We start from the raw sequence: 16,676 nt of genomic DNA, 5'->3' as shown, positions 1-16,676 counted from the left end.
TTGGTGAAATCTTTTTCATCCTAAAAACTTTCTCTTGACGCTCAGATTGCACTCCACCTAAAAGTACAGTTCAGGCTCTTGGTTTACCCTTCATTACACAGTCTTGGGAGAATAATATATACTCACTTCTAATTTACTTTTGAATATTTGTCTTCATAATATTTATCAAAATTTAATTATACATTGTAGTGTGTGACTGTTTATTGCTTGACATGAAGCTCTGCAAGGACCCGACTATAGCCTTTTTATTCACCCTGATTCCCGATGCTAAACCCAGGGCCTGATACATAGTAGCTGCTTCATAAATATTTGGTGACTCAATCCACTGCAATTGATGCAAACCAAAGTGATCAATTATGTGACCATTATTAAATCTAATGGATAGATGCCTGTCTTTACTTTCTTGGATTTCATACCATTGGGTGACAATTGTTCTTTAAACAATCTAACTCCTTGACGTCCATGACCCATTAAAGTCTTCGTTGTCTTCCTACCTCTGTGATGCAGCATTTTCAGTCTATTTACTAACTGTCTACTTCACATTGCACTATGAACCCCTCAAGTGGAGGTGCTCCCTAGAGAGTTATTCTTGGGTTGCTATTCCCCTTAGTGTTCATATTGCTAAAAGGATCATTTCTCCACTTTTAAGATTTCTACTGCCACCTGTATGCAGATAAAGTCCAAAATATATATTAATTCTAGACTTCTCCCTTGAGTTACAAAATTCTGAACCAAACTGCCTGTTCAATAGTATCTTCAAAATGCCTGTTGGCATCACAAAATCAACTCGTCCAAATCTGAATTCATGACTCAGCAAAATTGCTGGCCCTCCCTTACTCTGTATCTCGAGGCCATTATCCACACAGTTACCAAACTGAAGACCAAGACACCCTCTCCCTTTTCCTTCACCACCATCTATCCTTTCAATTACTGAATATGTCTACTTTTGTATTTCCAAATATGTCTTTTAACCTTCCTCTCTGCTCTACCCTTTCCAGTTCTTTCACTTCTTTCCCTCCTCAGGATTATGAAAAGCCTCCTGTCAAACTCCTTGCCACCAGATCCCTTCCAGCTAAATCCATTCTCCAAATTCTCCACGTTGCAGTTAAACTTTCTCAGAAGCAACAGTCTGACCATTTTACATTTCAATGGAAACCCCTCAAAGATGCACCATTGTATACAAGGTCTAAGCACCTTAATTACGATGACTCGGGCCTCCTATAATTTGACTCCTCCCTGGTCTAAGTTCTTGTATTTTTGTGTTTCTATCATCATGATTCTCATGATTAGTTTTCTGCACACACCCTGTTCTTTCTTGCTATGGTATTTTGCTTAAGGAAAGTTAAGCAAGCCCTAGCTAACCCCCCCTCATCCTTGCAGCCTAATCTCAGGCCTCACTTCCTCCAGAAAAATCTCTATTTTTCTGACCAATCCAGTTAGACACCAGTCTATACTATGCTCGTATAATGTCATATATATATATATATATATATATATATATATATATATATATGTATGTGTGTGTGTGTGTGTATATATATATATATATATATATATATATATATACATATATGGAGAGAGAGAGAGAGAGAGAGAGAGACAGAGAGACAGAGAGAGACAGAGAGAGAGACAGAGACAGAGACAGAGAGAGAACTTTGAATTGTATGGCGCAATGGAGCAGAATTCCTGAAAAAACATGTTGGGCTTGCCATGTGAATGAGAAGTAATATGTTATGGTGTTAAGTTATTGAGATTTGGGGTTAATTTATTACCCCAGCATCACCTAGCTAATTCTGAATATACCATGGTTAGCATATTACAAATGAAGAATGAGGCACAGAAGAATTAGGTCCCTACTATTCATAGAGAAAAAGCACAGTTCTCTTATCGTCTCCAGCTCTGACATTCACTGGACCTATTTTGCTAGGAAATATTCAAAGAACACCAATTTGACTCCAGAAGGAAACGAAGAAAATTATGGATAGCTCCTTTCTCTAAGTACAGCAAACATTTGTAGAATAAATGAGTTTGCAGTTTATAATCTGTTTTCCACTCAAGCAAAGCTGGTGCTGTTTCCTGTGAGCTGAGCAACTACTGGAGCTTGAATTATCCGTGAAGCCTCTGCCTCTTCGTCATGCAGCCTGGTCCACAGAGGACAAGTTTAGACACTGACGTGCAGTGAGTTCAAATTGGAGACCCAGCAAACCCGGCTGCACTGTGGTGGCTGGAACATCATGTGCCTGCCTATGTTCAGGAGCCATTTTGATGCCCCTTGGGGAAGAGCATCAAGGAAATGCGTCCTGCTGTGCACATTCAAGGCTCACTGGCTAGTCACAGAACGGCTGGACTTGGTGTCACACTGTGTCTACCGAGCCATAGCCAAGCGGAGGAAAGGCAGTGGGACAGTAAGGCTCAGTTTATGGCCTGCTATTTCCCAATGAAAAGACTGCCATATGCTTCTTGAGGAAAAATATAAATATATCAATCACATCACATCAAATATTTAGTCTTTCAACAGATGAGAGGTGTCTATAACTGGCTCCATTCCATTGTGGACATTTTGGATCATTGCCATATTTCATCTCTTAATTAGTTCGTATTAATTGCTTTGGAACTTTCTGGAATCTAAGCTTTCCTATGCTTAGTGAATTCCCCACCCTCCAAATGGTCCTGGTAAGAAGCAGAAGCTGTATCCCACCTTAGAAATCAAAGGCCACATTTATAGCCACTCTTACATCTTGGGACTTGGCACATGTCCAGCTAATCAAACGCACATAACACAACTCTGAACTGGGAAGAAGGAACTTCTGGGGCAGTGGCAGTGGTGGTAGCATGTCCATCTGTGAGAGGAGCAATACCCAAGATGACCACAGGAGGGACGTAAGCTGGGACATCCAGTAATCACGCAATAGCTGCTGCAGGGCCTGACCAAATTCATACTGGGCATGAATTGGGGTGGAATTCTGGTGGCTTAGAATACCTTGTTCTGGGCCATTTTCTGCCCTCAGTTCTCCAATATTCTTGGCAAGTCTATAATTTCCTAACAGCCTTTTAATAAAGTCCTTTTTTTCTTACATCAGTCAAAGAAGGTTTCTATTGTTGCTATTACAACTCTTTGCTGAAAAACTCCCTCACCTGCATGGCAAGAAAAGGGGCATTCTTAAAACAATTATTATAAATATGTTTGTTAATGAAATCTGTTCATAAAATTGGCAAAGAGAAATGGGCTCAGCTTTAAAAGTCAATGTAACTTGTAACACTATTGGTTTAATTTGTCATCTTAGGTCAGGAGTTCTCAACCAGGGATATTTCTTACCACCCAGGGGAAATCTGATTAAGTTTGCTATTATCATCTAGTGGACAGAAGTCGGGAATGCTGCTAAACATCCTACGGTACATAGGACAGCCTTCATAACGATGAATGATGTGGTCCAAAACGTCAATGATAAACAGGGTGAAGAACTATGTCTTAGATTATTTGAGGTTCAGTGGACCTTAGCACCATCTAATTCCATGGCTTCCTCAATTCTCAGAGCTTCTTAAGACTCATAGAGGAGACTCCTAAACTACTTTTCCATGTTTTATGAAGATTTTTATATTACAGTCTCTCTATACAACTGCTATTGTTAGCTCTGTACCAGGTACCACGCTGGTTATAATAAATAGGTTAAAAGCAAACAAACAAACATGGTGCTATCGTTCAGGATTTTTCACACAAATGGGGAAGGCAGACAACAAATAAGTAAATTAACAAGGAAATTCATATATAGAAAATGTTATACAGATAATAAAGAGGATAAAACCGGGGTTAAGTGATAGAAATTAACAAGGGAAAATCAAGTTGGAGAACATGGCCACAGAAGCTTCTCTGAGAAGGTGGCATTTACACCAAAGCTGGGGGAAGAACATATTAATGTAAATGGAGTCTTATGACGAAGGACCTGAAAGGAAGCCCGTGTTCGAATGGAACAGTGGGTGAGGGGAGAGCACCAGCAGATAAGACGTGAGGTGTAGAAAGAGGCCTGTGGTGTCTACCAGTCTATCGACAGTGATGCTATGGCTAGGAATGCCTGAGGCACTCACCTGGGCCTGTATTACTCATAGCGAATCCCCATAGAATTTGGTTCCCCAACTGAGGCTAGACCAGCCCTCATAGTTCTTATGACTGCAGGATGCACTTCAGCACTTCAGCAAAAGTCATCAGAGAACTCTGAGAAACAAGGTTTATTATTCACAAGTCCTAGAGAGTACGCAGCATGGCTGAAGGGCACATAGCAAGATCAGGGATAAAAGGAGAAGGAGAGTTTGGACCCAGGACCCTGCCTTTGTTAGAGCCTGAGGGTAGGGCATCTATATTTGAATAGGTTCCCTTTTTATTGGCTGATTTAAAGCATAGGAGTAGGGATTAGGGCATGAGAAGAGAGAAGTGAGGTCATTCAAGTGGTCAGTTATCTAGGTTACCCAGGGCTTTCTCTAAGGAGACCTTCATGTGTAACCTAGTTCCTTATCTGATTGTTTTATTAGGTTATAACCTACTACTGACCATATGTGTATTCAAGATGGCCGTCTTTTAAAATGGACGCCTCACACTCAGGCACTGACACTACCAGGCCATATCCAATAGAGCTCTGTAGGCTGTGCGGGAAGAGGTGGTAAAACTGTGGAAGGATTCTTCTGTTTACACACCCTAAGAGCTCTTAGCTATCTAAACATGGAGTTGCTTTGTACTTGCTCAGAATTATTTTTTAAAAATTCAATTCAATAACGTCAGTTATTTCACTATGACCAGAAGTCCAAGTTGACAGTTTTATTGATATCTAATAAATAAAAATGTAGACTCAATTAATTGTGTATTAGTCAGCATCATTCACTTAATAAACAAAAGGTATATGATCTGTGAGGGAGAAGTTTGAAAGCCTCCAGTCAAATCCAGCTACTTCATTTTATGCACTGACATACGCAGCGCAAATATGACTTGTCCAAGGTCATGCAGTTTAGAGAGCCAAGTTTAAGATCCAGACGTCCATGTACCTTCCTCGACACTCTTCCATCAAGCCACCTGTATAGACGTAATGCAGTTGGAGTCTGTGGAGAAGTTAACCTAATCAAAGGACAGAATCTGGTTTTCTCTCTCTGAGGAAAGATCTCCCTTGAATTCTCAACTCACTCTAATGGGTGACATTTTCCCCGTTGCCCAGCATAGATTGAAATTTACTTTAAGAAGTACCCTTTTCTTGTGCATTATGCATAATGACCGCCATCAGATTAGAGGCCAGCTTAGCATTTTCTGTATACTTGATCCAAACGACTGCCTGGAGGTGTTTGGGTACGTGACTGTGTAGCAGGGAATCATTCATTTCCATTCTATCGCCCCTGCATAAAAGCCTATGGCAGGGTCCAACCTGCTTTTCCTTTAGCTGACAAATAAATTATTCCCACCTTGATGCCTCTGAACTGAATTTACAACCACTGTTAATTAATATCATGTATTTTTGTCTATATGTGATGAACACAAGATAAAGAAACGTTCTAAGGAAACCCATATGGGCAGGGACTGGCAGTGGAGCCCTCTAAATGCCCATTACCCGCTGGAGGCAGGCAGGCACTTGCATGGGAATTGCCTGTGCTACCCTGGTTGAAATCTGGAAACAGTCTTGGAAAGAAAGACTTCTGATGGATTTGTGATGAAATCCTAACGTTTCTAGTTACTACTTGTGTTAGCTTAAAACATTTCTTAAATGCTCTAAATTTCCATTTCCTCGTGTACAATGGAAAAATAATAATATTCGTAGATAATATTTACTGAGCCCTGCTATTGTGTGCCTGACACTTCTCTATGTAGTCAATAGGCATCAAGCCAAGTTATGTATTAACATCTTGATTATATAGGTAAAGAAAAATAAATTATTGGAACAAACTTGTCCAGGATTACAGAACTGAAAAATAGCATAGCAGTCATATTCTAAATCTTTTTATTTTACCTACATAAATATGCTGACGTTTTGGTCCAGCTACTGTGTCATTTTTTTTTTTTTTTCCTGAAAAATGAATAAGCACCGGATTTCAGAGAGATAAAAATGGCAAGGCTATTTCATGACCTTGCTAGGCCTATTGCCTCAGCTTCATTCTTTACCCCAATGTATTTTCATAAAAGTCATGCTGTATCAAGAGGAATTTTTATTTTATTTATTTTATTTTATATTTTATTTTATTTTATTTTATTATTTTATTTTATTTTGTTTTGTTTTGTTTTGTTTTGTTTTGTTTTGTTTTGTTTTGTTTTGTTTTGTTTTATTTTATTTTATTTTATTTTATTTTATTTTATTTTATTACTTTGTTTGTTTAAGCTATTGGAAGATTAACTGAGCTTCATGTAAATTTGTCCAGAAACATGTGTTCTAGAAAGCTTTGAATAGGCTTGAAATCTGCAGCACTTTTTGGGTTGCAGGACAGCAGCCATGGCGCCAGTCACACCCATAAATTGCAGTCCCCACAGGACCACCCTCAGCCCTCTCCCTGAACTCCCCTTGTGCTTTTGTGAGCAATGCTCTTGCAGCAGTGTGCACAATGCAGTCTGTTGTGAGTATACATTCTGGAAAATAAAAACCATGTGATCCATGAACAAGACGTTAGCCTGCAGTCATACTGTGTCTATTGCATTCTGTTGGCACAATGGCAAACTCAGGCCGGCACAAGGAAGGGAGAAGCATCCTTCCAAGCAAGCAAGACAGGGCAGGGAACTCTCAGAATATTCTGTCGTGTCCACTGCAGGTAGAAAATATAAGGAAGTCAATAAAGCAACACAAAACAGCCCATTGGGATGCTGGAAATCATAAGTGGCCATATAAAAAAACCTAGTGTCATCCATCCAGGTCTCAACATCAGTGGCTCCAATAGGCAAAACCAAGGCTCGCCAAGGGGATTCCCTGAAGTCAATACTTAATCATTTAATCACATGCTTACTTATGCTGATTGTCTCAGCTCTATCTTTCCCTTTGAATTTTCAGAGGTGTTCTTTTATATTATTATTATTGAATTTATTGGGGTGACATTGGTTAGTAAAATGATATAGATTTCAAGTGTAAATTTATATAAAACATCGTCTATATAGTATTGCACTGTGTGTGCACCACCCAGATCAGTTCTCCTTCGATCACCTTATAGCAGAGGTGTTCTTACAGTTACAAAACAACAGAAACGAGAGGCAAACCAGTCCCTTAAATTTTGGTACTGTGTTCATAGTTCTTTATTCAGCCCCACCCCCATTTTACTTTTTCAGCTTTTTTTCCTCTACTTTCTTACACTTTATATGCTTTGAAGGTCCTGATCTTCTTTTTGGGGGGTGTTAATAAACATGTCTGAGATTTAAACTTTCCAACTGGCCATCTCTACTCATCTGTTACCATCCACTCACCCATAACCTAATTCATCAGTCCCATGTCCCAAACCTCTTCCTTCTGGGTTTCTCATCACAGAGAATGTGTTGTCTACATTTGTCAACTACTAAAGAATGAAACTGGGCAATGTCCTTATCTCCTGTTTTGCTCCTTTCCCTCACTCTGATCAATTACCAAACCATGCTCAAACTACTTCCAACCAATTCTGAAGTCCCGCCACTTCTCTTTGCATTGCTGCCACCATATTGGCCCAGGCTGACATTACGTCTCACCCACAATAACTCCTAAATGACTTTCATGTTTCCTGTCTTTCTCCCTTTCAGCCATTCTCTGCCAGGATGTCATTTCTGCAGTTTGCATGTGACCATGGCTGAATAAAACCACTCAGTGGTTTCCAATTGCTCTTAGAGCAAGGTGAAACGTGGTCTAGAGCTGTCTGCATGGTCTGGCTCCTGACTGTTTCTCCAGCCTTTTCCCTTTAATTCTGTATATTAGTCAAGACTCTTTGGTTTTAAGTGACATAAACTCAACCCATGTCATGGTATAATAATAATAATAAGAAGAAGAAGAAGAAGAAGAAGAAGAAGAAGAAGAAGAAGAAGAAGAAGAAGAAGAAGAAGAAGAAGAAATAGCATTATATTAAAGATTCTGCCTCCCCCTCTTCTTAAAAAGTTGCCTGAACCCATCCCTCTTTCACAAAAGTGGACTCATGGAGCTAGGATTTCTATGTACAGTGCCCCCCAACTGCCCCAGGCCATAGTAGATTGGTCCAAGGGAAGCATCTCACCCAAAGAGCCAAGTATTATCTCTTCCCCAGATATTGGAATTAGAAACAAAATATATTTCCATTTGGCTGGGTCCAAACATAAAATCTCTGGTGTGGTGGGAAGGCTACATCTTCTGCCATGTGTACCAGGCACAGAGAAAGACATCTAAAGAAATAAAGAAAAGAAGTAATTAGTCACACTGAAAAATCAACCAAACAAATAAAGAACAACAGTAATGAAAAGCAGAAAGGACTCTCATATTCTTCTATGCCTTTCCCATCATTCCTGGAAGTTAGATGCATTTTAGCACTTAGGTTTTGTGAGACATTCCTATGTCTCACCACTTTGCTTAAGTTTGTTTGAATTTATTTTTATTACTTTAAAGTAAGAATTTATAATAATATATTGTTTGCTTCCTATGAGACAGGAAATATGAGTGCACAGAAATATGTATGTATCTACAAATACAGACACAGACAGAGTCTCATGTAATTATCACCATAACTGAAGTGTTTTTATTATTATTTCCATTTTACAAATGAGAAATCCAAGACTCATCGAAGTGATGTAACATATCCAAGATCCCACAGATAAAAACTATGGAACCAACTATGAAACTGCGGTATTTTTTATTCTCAAACACATGTTTTTTATATTTTGCTATGTTTCCCAATCCCATTCATTTGGATTTCAATATCAGACAATTGTTGGAATTCATTCATTCATTCATTCACTTATTAAAGAAATACACATTAGTTCTCTATGGAAGACACTATACAGACAATTTTCTCATAAAATTTTTGATAACTTGATAATACTGATAACTTGATAATACTCATGGGAGACAATTCTCCATGAATATCTCACATTTCTCCGTCTTATAGCAGCCATTGTTCTGGATGAACTTTTCAAGGATGTCTGTATAGCAAACATCCTTGAACGATAGTGTCTCCCTCCAGAACACAGGGAATATTTTTTTTCCTGGCCAGTAAGTTGAAGATAATGTTTTCCTCTGGGGCAAATTTTGGGCACATTTGCTAGCAGTCCCTTAAAAAGATTAAGATTTTCTAAGCTTGATGTTTCTCAGCTGTGATGCAGGCTCATTGAGTATATAGCCTCTATGTGGGTGACTTTGCGTCACTCCATGGGACTTGGGGACAAGAAGAACCAGTGTGAAAGGAAGCTCCCATGGTCTGCTATACCATGAGTAATAAATTCCTTTGCTATTGACCCAAGATTCTCATATACTCTGTCGGCATCTATATGTGGCAAACTCACTTACTTGCAAATGAAAAAATCTCAGAGCCTTCACAGTCCTTGACAAATACAACTAACAAAATAATTATGGGCTGATAATTCTGGACAATACATCTTGATTTGCCAGTGTTCCCATAAACTGATAAGTTGGAGAGTCAGTATAAGAACCCAGATCGCTACCTGACTCCCACACCATCAAAAAGGGTATAAAGAAGTTAAAGGAGAGAAATTGAATTAATAAAACTGACAGACAGCCTCAATCCATCAGCTGAATGCTGCCATGTAGTAGGCACATGATAAGAACTTTTAGAATGGCTGGCATTGTAAAATATCTCAGAAACTGGCACAGGGATTGGTGAGTAGCAAGTGAGTAGACAAATGATCTTAGAGGTTAAGAGACTGTGGAGTCAAACAGCCCTAGGTTCCAATCTGACACGCTGCATAACACTGAACAATTTGTTTAACCTGTTTGAGCAGTAATTTCCTTATCTTTAAGGCAAAAAAAAAAAAAGAGATCCTATCTCAAAGGAGTGTCCTCAGCATTAAGCAAGGTGATATATAGAGCATTTAGGATGAAGCTACACACAGAGAAGGTAGCATTAAATGATAGCTATTAGTGTTCTTAATAAGTCCTCAATAAAGTTTGATGAGTGATTGATTTCTCTACATCAATTTACCTGCATCGTAACTATCAGATCATTTACCACTAGTAGCTCCCTAGTACTTAGCAAGGTAATCAGGTTTATAAATACAGATTGCGACCTGAACCATTGCAGCTTTAAGACCTAAAGGGGTCCCTGATTTTACGTGTGGTGGATACTAATAGTACCTTCCTTGTAACAAAAATATCTTTAGGCTGCAATTTTGAGATAGCATTAAGGCTGAGCGCTCACTTTGTGCCTTTCTACAATGATGTGAGAAATTACAAGGCTGGGGGTTTTCCTGGTTATCCATTTGTTTCTTTCCCATCTTGCCAGTGGAATAAGTACTGCTGTTGCCAAGCAACGATGCAGTGGTGGGAGTGATGGTGCATGTGTAATGTAGCACTCTGGGAATGAGGGGCTTAGTTCTAGAGCTGGTCCAAGGGCACCGAAAAGGAACATTGGAAAGTGTGCTTTTTCTCAACAGCTGGACAGTCATGTCATTCATGCAAATCCTCCAGTAATTAAAAGAGCTGCTGCCACTGAGAAATCCCATCACTAGCTTTTTGTGAACTACAGAAAATCCTAAGAACCACAGGGCACAGTAGATCTCGAGGGTTACCATGTCCACACCTTGGTGTAGACACACGCCATAAATACAACAATCCTTCTTGGCAAATAATCAGAACTTGTGATAGACTCTGAAAGAGTGGCTGGAAATCTCCATAGCAAACATGCATCTATTCTATGGGATTAACAGGAGAATAGTTTTTTTTTATGCAAGCAATAAAGAGAAGATCTTGAAAAAGGCAGTGGGAAGTACAAGTGGGAAAATAAAAGAGAACATGCAATTTGGTAACTGGCAACCATCTGTTTCATGTCATTAAAAAGAAAATAAAAATGAAGGTTAAGAATGTCTCTTGTTGCATTAGTCACCGAGGTCTTCCTAATTAATTGTAGTTAAGGATCACTAATAGGGGATAATGTGTTCCAGCTCACACACTGCACTAAGCAGCCTTGTATAGCAGTGAAACATAGGCTCGAGAATCAGAATGCCTTACTTTGGACCCCAGTTCTCCGACTTATTTGCTGAATTTTGGAAGGTCACTGAACTTCTCTGCTCCCCAGCTTATGTAAAAAATGTGGATGAGAAGTGCTTCCTAGTCCAAAAGAGTGTTGATATGACTAACAAAATGGTTCCAAGCATGAAAGGGGCTGGAGTCCAGCCTTCATAACCATCCTAGGCTATTTATTCAGACCCCATCTTCCCCTGAAGAAAATTCTCCAGGCTCACTATTGCTTTCTCCCTCTTCAGTCACTTCTGATTCTTCTACGGTGGGGTCCCTGGTCCTTGTGCTAATATTGTGTTCAGTTGTTTACTGTTACTCTAGATTTTTTTCAAAGGGCTCACATGGTTAATGCCAGTGTATGATCATAGATTTGAAAATGTGTCTGATGGTGCAAAATACTGTCAAGCCACAATCGCGTAAGTAAAACAAACAAGCAGAAAACCCCACCAGGGGCTTGTCTTAAGTCCAAGATTAACTCTATCCCTTTGGTATGCCATTTATCTTCAAAATAGCTTTGAGGTTTGAAACTGAAAAGACTTGATTTTATCTTTTTCTATTTCTTTTTCCCAATGTTTTTCATTTTCCATCATCTCGCCCCTTAAGAACTTAGGAATGGTGAAAAGACAAGAGGCAGTGATTTATAGGACATAAATCTTCTCTTCTGTTCAAGCACCCAGAATGCTGAAAAAGAAGATACTTGCTAATGAATGGGGTAAAAATGAGATTCTTAAATCAGCTATTGAACCAAGAATTTAATTCAGCTCTTTTGACCACCTTAGCTTGGAAATGCAGAAATGTACCACTTTAAAGCTGAAAACACATGGCATCTGTGTTTTGACAGAGCTGGATGGAAATCCTGGCTGTTACAGTACTTGCAGTTCTCATACTACATAGACTAGTTACCCTTTCTGAGCTCAGTGACCTCATCTCTAAATTAAGAATACCAGCACCACTTCCCAAGGACTTGTGAGGCTTAAATGTATGTAAAGATTTTGGAACAGCTATGTCTTTCCACTGGAGAAAGTTGTAATAACACATGTTGCAGGGATAAGGCACAGGTGTGAGATTTCAAGTTTTCCTAAAACTTCCCTAAACATGTAACTATTGTAGAAAACTAGATTCAGTTCTCCCCTGGGTCCTCTGAGGCACCACATGAAATAGTCTCAAGATTGCCTCACCAGAAGGTGGAAAGCATTTATTCACCTCTTCCCATTCTCCCGTTAGTTGAGGGTTGCTCCTGGGGCCTTCCCAGGGCTGTGCATTTCTGCATTGTGCCTACTTGCCCACAGAAGAAAACCATCAGGCAGGGAAGGGGAAAAAAAAATGGTGGGAAGCTGAGAGCATGCTGGGAACTGACTGATGTGTGAACTCAGGTGAGCCAAGGGTGTACGGGACAGACGATTAATAGCATTCACTGTATTGGTGAGGTGACAATTATGTTAGGTTGAGAAATCAGAAAACATGGGGAGAAACCCCCGCTCTATACCTAATTAAATATAAGTCATTCCCTCATTCATTCGATAGATATTAATTGAGCACCTACAAAGTCCCAGATTATATTCTAGGGAGTGAGGACAGAGCAGTGAACAAGACAGACGACAGTTCTGCCTTTATGTTCCTTAGAGTGTTCGGAATATTCAAGTCCTGTTCAGATTAATTCACAAAACAAAAGGAGGTGGTTTAGATTAGAGTAAGGATCAAGTATCTCGTGTGAACAGGAACATAAAATAAATAAGTGAAGTTGATTTGGTCAGGGAAATAATAGCGAATACTTTATTTTCTACAGCTGACTTGTTTGAATCAGGATTCAAATAGATGCTCAAATTTCCCCATTTTATAAGGACATCAGTCCTATTGGGTTAGGCTCCACACCAATGACCTCACTTGAACTTGATTAGCTCTGTAAAGACACCCATCTCCAAATAAGGTCCTATTCGGAGGTCCTGGGAACTAGCACAGCAGTGTGTGTATTTGGGGAAGGAGGGAGACTACAGTTCAACCAATGATACTATCTTTGCACTTGTTTACTCTTCACTGTTCCAGAAACTTCTTTTCTCCATTTTCCTTTCATGACTTTAAATTATATCAGTTGCTCAGTGCAACCTTCTTCATGAAGTCTTGATAGCCGATGTCTCCCAATTAAATATATTCTCCTGTTTTTCAGATGTCCATTATATTTAGCCTGGATTTTTCTCGTGGCACTTACCTCCTACCTCATATCACACGCTGTGTATGCTTTTCTTTCTCCCCTTACTAGACAGTGGATAACCTTGTAGGTGGTCTACCTCTCTCCCAGGACACTACCAGACGCGAGTCTTCACATTGGGAATTTAGGAGGAGCGTGTTTGTGTGCACAGCTATTCCTTTGACCAACAAGTGTGGCAACCAGTCTGAATTCCACTGGTTGTTATTTACCTGTATCGCTATCTTTAGTGCTGGGCACAGCACTGGGCACAGAGCATGATTTATTCAAGTGAATGAATGATTTTTTTCTAAAATGCTCTGTACTAGGGCTGGAAAAGAAAGAGTTGATAAGAAAGGTCAACACAGCTCAGTACTTGCTCCCTAAGTCCTGCCAGCCTCTCATTGCAGTGTCCGTCTGGACTGTAGAATTGGACTGTCAAGCTTGGAGTAAATGAGCTCCTCTCAGAAGAGGCGTCCATAGGGATCACTTTGGCTGGCAGAATGTCACAAAAAGTGAACAGTATGCCTCTGTAACAGGTGCTTTTATGTTTCACGTTGGCACATACAGAGTTACAGAATAAAATGACCAGGAAAAAAAGATTTTGTAGCAGGATATCTTGGTCTGTCTCTAAGAAGCCCACTGGGAATGATAACATGAATGAGCGAAAGGTGGAGAAAATAGATGCCATTAGCCATAGTGATTCTGGCAAGTCAGGAGGGAAAAAGCAAGACCAAAATCTCTGCCATGTGCTGGGCCTAATGTGGGTCCTTGCTTCTGCCCAGCACTTTACACTCTCTTTGTGGTTTCAAACTGGGCTTACAGTGGTTCTGGGATGGTGAGTGTTGAGATGCAGAGGGACTTAATATAGGTTGTATTATTATTTAGGCATGGTAAGGTCAATAGATTGGGAGACGGCCGCCAATGAAAAGATTTATTTTACACTCACAGATCCCAAAAGGAGGGGGCATGCCAAGCTATGGGATGTGGGTGTGGGCATGGGGAAGCATTGAGTTTGGTCAGGAGGCAGCGGAGAGGAAGAAACTGTTGACAGGAGCCTTTATTGTGGTTTCCCCAGGAAAGAAGAGGCAAGGCAGGGCAAGCAGGTTTAGGACTGGCTAATTTGAATAATTCCAGCAGGCTTTGGTGCCTAGGAGCTGTCCCTAGTTTTCTAGCGCCTGGCCAGTTGTCTGGTGCCTGGAGCGATAGAGCCCACAGTATAAGAGCCCAGTGAGGGAAGGGGTCAGGTCCTGAACTCTGAAGTGTTTGGTTTGCATCTGAAAAGCGTGTTCAGTGGGCAAGTTGTTTACTATCTCTAGGAACTGGCTAGCCCTGGGAGAGGCAGTCCTTCCAAAGTCAGCAAAGTCCCAGATGTCAAAGCACCAGAATGGAGAAAATAAAAGAAATGGTTAATATAAGAAGTCAGGGGTGCTGCCACCTCCATCTCTTTCAAATACAGCATCTCAAATATGAATTTCATTAACCTGTGTTTCCTTTAATCCTCACAGTGACCTTGCAAAACAGGTTTTCATATTCCCATTTTGCAAACGAGAAATGCAAGTGTCGTGCGGGGCAGCCTGCGGGGTCTCAGCTCCCGCTCCCCACATAAGAACGCAGGATATGGTGAGGCCAAAAAGGAACACCCACGGAGCCATAAGTAGGGGAGTCATATCACCATATTCTCACTGGTGGCATCCGCCTCTGTGCAATCTGCTCTTGCTAGCTCAGCCACCATCTTCTTGCTAGCCCCCATTTTCTGTTAGTGTGGCCACAGCAGTTACATTAGTGGCCAATGGCTCACTGGTTACAGTTGATGGCCAACTAGCCACAGCTGATGGCCATCCAATCACAGTTGATGGCCATTTACTACCTGAGCCAGCACCTTTCTTTGTGAGCCCAAGAGCCTGGAAACTGCACTCTTGGCTCTGTCCCCACAGCAAGGCTTACAGAGGCCAAATGATTTTCCCATGTTCACACAGCCAAAATGGTAGGCAAGTTACTTCACTTCTTCAAGTCTAAGGATAATTTTGTTTTCCGTCTTACACTCTCATGGTCACTGCTTACAGTTCCCAGGAGTGTTTCCTATCAAATCTATGTGACAACACATGGAGCCAAATCTTGGGAACCATGACTTGACATTTGATGGCTACCTTCAAATGCCAATGCTATTAGCAGTGCTAGAAAGACTGAGGCTTCTGGAACCTGGCTCAGTAGTTCTAAGTCTGTTTTATTGTTTGGTTTTGTTTGGCTTTTAATTCCAGCTTCAAAGACTCTAAATAGGTACATTTTAATGATCTTTAACATAACCAATACCCTTTCTTTTTGCCATCCACTGAATCAGCAGTTACATTGACACCGAGCTTTCATTGCTTCACTAACATTAGATTTCACTTTCATCATTAGTAATTACAAAGGTGTGTGCCAGCAATCTTGCAAATAAGGTTGTCTCTCTCCCCACCCTCACCTTCTACAAGTATCAAATATTGACAAGATGAGGCAAAGGAAACAATTGAAGGTCGCTGAACGGCCCTCAGATAACTCACATTGGAATTACACAGATCTGAGTGTGTGCATTTTCTTTTTATCCACTGTTTCCAGGGAACACAGAGACTTTCAAATTGTAAAAACATGTTAAGATGCATTTCTGTGCTTAGTGGGCCAAGCCATTGCCTTTCTAAAATTGATCAGTATCACTATTTGCAAGGTTCAACTAAAAAGTGTCATAAATACACAAAAGAGGTGAGGCAGGAAGACAAATGGAAGAACTTTCAGGTGCCTCTGGATACTTTTCACGCTGTTATGAAATTTAAATTTTTTTAAAGAAGAACCATGGTGCCTCAGCTTTGTGCAGGTGTTACACAGTCACAGGACACTCAGATTTAGGAGAGACTAAAGGCAGGGGGACTGTAGATAACAGTGATAAAGAACAAAGAGTTTAGTGTCAGACAGTCCTAGGTTCCAGTCCAAATACTTATACCTTTTCGTCATGTGAACTCAGGCAAGTTTTATCAGTGAGCCGCAATTGACGCAGCTGTCAAATGGGAATCATACTCTTCAGTACACTATACAGTAAACAAAATAAACAAAACTCCAGATTTTCTACTGCCTGAGAAGATATTTAGTGATATTCCACAGGAAGGATAACGACACCCAGACACTGGCATGGACCGCAATGAGGATATAACTCTTTCTGAAAAGGGCTTAAGACTTCAATCCCATCACAGGGAGAGACCACAGAGCCAGAGCATTGAATACACAAGGAGAGGCACAATTTTCAGAAAACTAAGTAAAATAGGTGGACCATATTTATTGAGACCAATTGGGAAATGAGTAGTTGGAGAGAACATTTCAACAGTAGAACA

General features: G+C 40.3%; 2 long non-coding RNA genes across 2 annotated transcripts in view; one reads left to right on the top strand and one right to left on the bottom strand.

Annotated features, from left to right (window-relative positions):
• The window catches only part of LOC141569205 (uncharacterized), a 54,897-nt gene that overhangs the window by 15,077 nt on the left and 23,144 nt on the right, over nucleotides 1-16,676 (bottom strand). Inside the window, exon 4 of the long non-coding RNA XR_012492677.1 lies at nucleotides 8,185-8,329. This is a non-coding gene — a long non-coding RNA (uncharacterized LOC141569205). The remainder of the gene's footprint in view (nucleotides 1-8,184; nucleotides 8,330-16,676) is intronic.
• Nucleotides 1-16,676, top strand: part of LOC141569207 (uncharacterized) — a 246,944-nt gene that overhangs the window by 223,271 nt on the left and 6,997 nt on the right. The gene's annotated exons all lie outside the window — the stretch shown is intronic.

The sequence above is a fragment of the Rhinolophus sinicus genome, linkage group LG02, assembly GCF_036562045.2.
Source record: "Rhinolophus sinicus isolate RSC01 linkage group LG02, ASM3656204v1, whole genome shotgun sequence".
In the NCBI taxonomy this organism is placed as follows: domain Eukaryota; kingdom Metazoa; phylum Chordata; class Mammalia; order Chiroptera; family Rhinolophidae; genus Rhinolophus; species Rhinolophus sinicus.
The sequence above is the reverse complement of the archived record's forward strand: the minus strand, read 5'-3'. Positions and strand labels throughout refer to the sequence as shown.